This window comes from Crocodylus siamensis, chromosome 4, assembly GCF_052110815.1.
Source record: "Crocodylus siamensis isolate JL-2025a chromosome 4, ASM5211081v1, whole genome shotgun sequence".
NCBI classification, from domain to species: Eukaryota; Metazoa; Chordata; order Crocodylia; family Crocodylidae; genus Crocodylus; species Crocodylus siamensis.
In genome coordinates this window covers 2,230,760-2,237,410 of record NC_143398.1, presented here as the reverse complement: position 1 = coordinate 2,237,410, position 6,651 = coordinate 2,230,760, and the positions used below count along the sequence as shown (strand labels likewise).

Genomic DNA, 6,651 nt, shown 5'->3' with positions numbered 1-6,651 from the left:
AGGCGACGGGACCTGAACCTGTTCAGCCTCCACAAGAGAAGGCTGAGGGGGATCTAGTGGCTGTATATAAACTGGCCAAGGGGGACCAGCGGGGAATGGGAGAGTCCCTGTCCCCCGAGCACTACTGGGACTAACAAGGAATAATGGCCATCAGTTGACAGAGGGGAGATTCAGATTAGACATCAGGAGACTACTTCACGGTCAGGGCGGCTAGGAGCTGGAACCAACTTCCAAGGGAAGTGGTGCTGGCTCCTACCCTGGGGGGCTTCAAAAGGAGGCTAAATAGACACCTTGCCAGGGTCTTTTGACCCCAGTACTCTTTTCTGCCCATGGCAGGGGGTCGGACTTGCTGATCTGCTCAGGTCCCTTCCGACCCGACCAACTATGAAACGTGGATGCTCATTTTGTTGGGATCCTTTAACCCTAGCTGACTTCCTGCCCCTTGGGCTAGAGGCTGGACCCAATGATCGTACAAGGTCCCTTCCAGCCCTAATGTCTATGAAATCTATGTGTCAGGAAGGCTAACCACACCTTGTTACCAGGCAGATTTTAGCTCCCCAGGTAGGAGCCCCTCACCTGGGTGGTTGATGCCAGTCCCGTGGGCAGAGGGAGCAGGTCCCCCCCCCCGGACTGCAGCCAGCTCCGGTTACCTAAAGAGACAGGCCGAGGTGTGAATCCTCTGCTGGCCCCTCTAATCACATAGTTACAGGGCAGAGATTTTGGGGAAAAACCAAGGTGGCTTTCTGCCACACCCATAGTCTGGTCACAGGAGGAGTCCAACCAGGTCTCTGTTATCCCTATGATATTGTAGTTGTTTTTGCTTAGCAGGAAGACCAATTCCTCCCCTTTTTCCCCAGACTCTAACTGGCTCTCTCATGACTTTCTTGCAAGCAAACTATAGACGTACAAGTGGTGGATAGAAAACTGGCTGGATCACCTGGCTAAGAGGATAGTGATCAATGGCTCAGTGTCTAGATGGCAGCCGATATCAAGTAGAGAGCCCCGGCACGCAGTCTTGGGGATGGGTTTTTTCAGTATCTTCAGTGGCCTCCATCGGGGTTACAGACTGTGAGCTGGGACAGTGGTCCAGGTACCAGTCATTTCTTGAGCATACAACTGCCTCTGCCTTTGAAAACTACTCCTTACAGGAAGCAATGACAGAAACCAACTGAAATGTCAAGATTTCCGGTGCATTGGGCAGAGGGTGAGGTGGAGAAAGTGCTGGACAGTCTGCAAACACTTGGTAGATGCAGGTTTTACAAATGTTGAAATCCTATGATGGGGATGTCCAGTGAAGACACCACACACGGCCACCTGACGGGTTGTCTGAAGTCGGTCAGAAGACAAGTCTGATACACACCTTTACAGACTAATAAGATATATACGGAGGGTGCAAGGTTTATGTGAACCCAAGTTCACTTCTTCAGATGCTGTGAAAGGAGGTGCAGGAAGCAGAGTATGAGAAGGAGAGAAATTAGGATAGGGAGGAGGGGGAGAGAGATGGGGCAGGGAGGGGAGGGGAGGGGGCCAAAAACTGGCTTTTAAAGGGTTTTTTTTGCTGGAAAACAACCCTCCTGAGGTCAGGGATGGAGGGTCTGCCCTCTGTCCCTTCCCTTCCCCTTTCCTTTTTTTTTGTATTCTAGTATTCTCCTTACTTTCCCTTGGGTCGTCTTGACCAGGCCACAGGGTCTGTCTATCTAGGGAGATAAAACAGATATGGCAGTAGAAGTGTGACGTCTGCACCTGGGCCTGCAGGCTGAGAGCAAAAGGATCTGTTGTTTGTGGTCTATGACTAGTAATGAACAGATTTACCCTGGTGCTTATTACGAGTGGTGAGTGTTTAACAGCTGTGAAAGCTGGCTCCTTTCGGGGGCTGATGTGCAGCGCTCCGTGTGCAGCAGGCACCTGCAGGGAAACGCTGTTCTGGAAATTACCCTGTAGCTCCAACAAATAGGGACCGGGATGCTAGATGCCAGACGTGCCGACTTTTACATCTCTTCTTATCTCCACTATCACATTTCTAGAGAACCAGGAGCTTTCGCAAGTGGTATTTGCAGCCAAGTTCCTGTTTCAAACTGAATTTTGGATCCCCTTCACAACGATTTTAGACGACCTCTCCCGAAGAGTAAAGCCACGTAATCACCCGAGCAGGGGGGAGGTCAGGGCAGCGATGGGGCTCGACTGTTTCTGGCTCCAGAGGTTTCTGAGACCGAGCGCCCAAACACGTACGTGTTTCTTCCCACAAGATTTTCTTCCTAGCTGCTTCAGAGAGGAGGGAGGAAGGGGCAGGAGGTTGGTGCAGCTCCGCTCTGGACTCGCCTGTGCAGTTCCTGCTGCCAAACCCAAGGTCTCGCCGGGAAATATGAGAAACTGGGCACCACGCCGTGACTGCCGTGGCCCTGGGGATCGGTGAGGGATGGCTTTTCCAGGGCGCGGACGCCCCAGCCAAACTCTCCCAAAGCATCAATGACAGCCCCTCCTGTCCCGCGCCAGCCCACCCAACCCCCATCCCAGCCCACGTGTGCCCTGTACGCTGTGGTCTCTGCACTGGTCCCGGGGGCTGGGGACGCTTGTTCCTCTGCTGTCTGTTAAAGCCAGTGCAGTTCCCTGAGGCCCCATCTCAGGTGGGTCTGCAGAGGGCCCCAGGACAGGGATGCATTGCGCAAAGGAGGCACTGGAGGAAATGCAGATTTCAGGAGCTGCGGGCAGCTGCAGCTGGAGCTCATTTCCTTTCTGCTGGGCTTTTCTGTTGGAGAAGGTTGGTGTTCGCTTGCTCCGGGCCACGTCCATCCTGGCTGTGATGGGCCTGGAGCAGGAAGGATTTCTCCCCCTGGGGAGAGAGGATTTGTGACAGGCTGTTATTCCTCTGAAGTACTTCTTTCCCCTTGTACAGGTCCCAAGAAGCACTTCAGAAAGTGCTGTCTCTGGGCCATGCCCTTGTCCAGCAGAGCCACGACCGGGGGCTTGGGTTTGGCTTCCACACCAGGAAAGCCCATGTCGTCCCCCCCGATAGTGTTTCTCCTGTTGACACTGGGGACCTAGCCAGAAACCAGCAAGATGTGGTTTCCCCGGAAGAAGCTTCCCTGCTCGGGAACGTCCCCTGCCCTTCCCCTGTGTGGCGGGGCACGGCCCCCCGCTGCGCCCGCTGGCCCCGGGGGGGTGAGAGTCGCTCCGGGGCTCCTAGTCCGGGCACACAAACACGGGTGGGTTACTGACCGCTTCGCCTGTTTGGCTACTCTGTGAATCAGCGGGGACTTCACGGGGCAAGCTGGTGCACGGCAGCACTTCCGGCTCCTGCAATGGACTACAAGGAGGTGGTCATGGAAGCTGGAGCTTATTTGTGCTTCGTTACGGGGAGACAGGAGGAAGTTAAATAGCTAAATAGCTCATTTTCAACGGTAAAATGGGGTTTCCCTTGCAAGGGGGCTGTGTTCACTTGTGCAGTGTGTGCAAGCACGTGGGCTGTCCCCGGGAGAGACGGTTTCCTCCCCGGGTGCAAATGTGATCAGCGGTAGCTCCTGGCCAGCGCCTGGAGCATTGGTGTGGACGAGAGAGGAGGGGGCAGAGAGTGGGGCAGGCAGGAGGCGGGGGGGCGGGGGGCAGGGGCAGATTAAGATCAGGTGAGGAGATGGGGAGCTGTGGGCTGGCCCTGCCTGCTTTGCATGTTCACACCTTTCCCTGCTCCCCTCCCTCCTGCCAGCCTACAAACCCGCTGGGCACCGGGAGTGGGCACCGGCTGCACCAACCCCTGCTCCGGACCAGACCCCAGAGAGGTGCACGGTGAGTCCTGCGCCCTGGCCCTGGCCCTTGTCCCCTCCGAGCTGGGGCCAGGCCTTAGGCGCAGCCCTGGCCGGGGCCTGGGGGCCACACGTGCTGTGTGCGAGGCACCCTGGGGACGAGTCGCTGTGTCCCCCTTCCCCAGAGACCTGCCCCTGCACCCGGCCCCGGGGTCAGTGCTGGGCACCCGCTCCCGGGGCACCTGCCCCCAGGGTCTCTGCCCTGCTCTGGCCTGCAGTGCTGGAGGCAACAGAGGGGAGGGGAGTGGAAGGGAGGGTCGGTGGGTCTGCAGCTGAAAGGACCATGGCCCCAGCTGACCCCTGCCCTTGAGGGATCAGACTGGGTCCTGGGTTTGGGGCCAGACTAGCAACCCCACCTTGAGAGGCAGGGAGAGGTCAGTGTGGGGCACAGTGGGGACTCCCGGGGCCCATCTCCCCTGTTTACCCCCAGGACAAGCGAGGAGATGAGGACCACTGCCCGCCTCAGCCTGTGCCTCCTGGGCTGCCTGGTGCTGAGCCCCGGCCTGGAAGGTGAGTCCGCGCTGCCTGGGGCCCCGGGCTCTGCCTCCCCGGGCAGGGAGCGCCGTGGTCCCGCTCAGGTCTCCCGGCCCCTCGGCGAGAAGGGCCCTTCCCAGAGACCCCGGAGCCGGGCTGAGCAGGGGCCAGCGTGTTCCCCTGTGAGACGGGACCCCCGCCTCGGCTCCAGGGAGAGACGCTGGAGCTGGGATACCGCCCTTCCCCTGCCTCTGCGTCCTCCTGCCCCGAGAAAGGTGATGCTGGGCCCTGGGGTCCCACCGGGGTCCCCAAATCCCTGCTCTTCCTCCCAGTGACCTCCCCCAGGCATCTCCTCATGTGCCCTATGCCCAGGGGCTGCTCTCACACCCTCCTCCCTGGGACGTGGCCCTGCTGCCCCTGCCGTCAGGAAAACAGCCACTTTGGGGCTGGGGGAGACTCCACCACGGTGTCTTCCCCCCTCACTGCCCACCTGTCACTGTCTCCATGCAGGGACTAAGACCCAGGACTGTCCCAATGGCTGGCTACACTTTGAACACAAATGCTATGGATTCGTCAAGGAGAAGCTGTCCTGGCAGGATGCCGAGGTGAGCGCTGGGTGGTTCTGGGTGCGGGGTGCCGGGTTGGGAGAGGATGGTCCGTGGGATGGGAGCTCAGGGGCTCCCTGCACGGGCAGTCTCCACTCTAGGGAGAGCCGGGCTGCAGGCGGAAAGGAGCTGGCCGCCAAGGGCCCCAGCATGGCCCAGGGGCACACGTGGCCTCCCCGTGGGAACCAGCTCCTAAACTGGGCAGCCTGGAGTGCAGGGGTGCGCCTTCCCCTGCCTCTGCCAGGGCAAGCTGCCGTCTTCGGGATGGCCAGGAGGCACCTCCACCCCTCAGGACCAGCCTCGGGTCCCTTCCGACACTAAACACCCCACTTTTGTTTGTGAAATGCAAAAGGAGCCACATGTCCTTTTCCTACCATAGCATGGCCTTCCCCTGGGAAAACGGCAGCGCTCTGGGCAGAGCCCTCCCCAGTCTCATGGCAGTCAGTTACTCACTCCCTAGCCACCCCCTGGAGAGAGCCCTGGGCACCGGGACAGATGAATCTTACCAGTTCTCCAGAGCGGCAGAAACTCTCCCTCTGTGTGTGTGCAGACAAGGAGCAGCCCCAGGAGATGCCCGGGAGGTCTCACCAGGCAGTGATGACTGCGCTGGCGGGAAGGGGTGGACATCCAAACAGGGGTACAGGTGCTGGCAAGTCTGGACCAGTGGCTCCCTACTGGAGCAGCTTCTGGTCTCCAAGGCCGTGGGGGAAGAAGGCTTTGTTAAGGACTGACTGGATGTATTGCCAGCAACAGACAGGTGATACAAGGGGCGTTTTGGCCCAAGGACTTGAATGTCTGAAACAGGTAACCTGGCACCAGCCGGTTGCTCACAGAGGGCAAGTGCAGAGACAGGAGCAAGGGCAGGTCAGAGCGACAGTCACATTTTGCTGAGGGATGAGGTTTTGGTTCATGGTCAGAGGTGATGTGCAGCCAAGGGGCTGCACGCAGTGTGGGACAGGACAGGCTAGTGCAGGGGAAGGGCCCAGGAGCCGGAAGAGGAGCGGCTGGAGGAGCTCAGCTCTGGTGCGGGGGCAATTGGGCAGCGGGGTCTGAACTGGAGGGGAGGGAAGCAGCTCCTTCCTCCATTCACCCTGGAGCCTGTGGCAGGCCAGGAGCGGTCATTCCTGTGCTGAGCCACCCGTCTCACTGTGCCTGACCAAACACCAGTGCTTCAGCTGTCTCCCCTGGGGCGCCCATGTCCGGACAACCCTCTTCCTGGAGCACACCCGCAAGCCTGGGGTAACCGCTGCCACCACCTAGGTCTGGGTCTTTGTTAAGGCTCTGTGCAGCCCACGGTACCTAGACCCTGTGGACCTTGCAGGTGCTTAACCCACCGTCGTACTCTGAGGTGCTTCTTTTAGCTTGAAGCATTCACGTGTAGCCTTCTATATGGGAGGAAAGTAAAAAAAAACAACCTAGGCCCATCTTAGCACGTGGAGCAAAGAGGAGCTAAACAGGCTTGCCTCACCCCTCTCAAGCACTCACACAGTGTGGTGTGCTATAACAGATAGCTTTATTGATCAGAGAGGGAGAGCGTGAGGACAGACTACAAAACAATGGAAAATGAATAAAAACCCACGTGAGCAAATCAGAAGGGGTTTGTTGGCCCTTTGGATACATGTCTAGCTCACTGAATCTTAAGATACCGGCTAAATTTCAGGTAAGTCGCTCACATGTTCATCCAGAGACCGGTGAGAGCTCTGGAGGCTCATTTCTTGTTTCAGTGCCCCAAAATGTCTGACCCCTCCAACAGGACCCCCTTTTCAAGTTTTTGG

General features: G+C 58.2%; 1 long non-coding RNA gene across 1 annotated transcript; it reads left to right on the top strand.

The window, feature by feature from the left end:
- The first annotated feature begins 2,041 nt into the window (after positions 1 to 2,041).
- Positions 2,042 to 4,923, top strand: LOC149865366 (uncharacterized). Its single transcript, XR_016441668.1, has 4 exons — positions 2,042 to 2,225; positions 3,701 to 3,780; positions 4,228 to 4,307; positions 4,782 to 4,923. It is a non-coding gene; the product is annotated as an uncharacterized LOC149865366 (long non-coding RNA).
- The last annotated feature ends 1,728 nt before the right edge of the window (positions 4,924 to 6,651 follow it).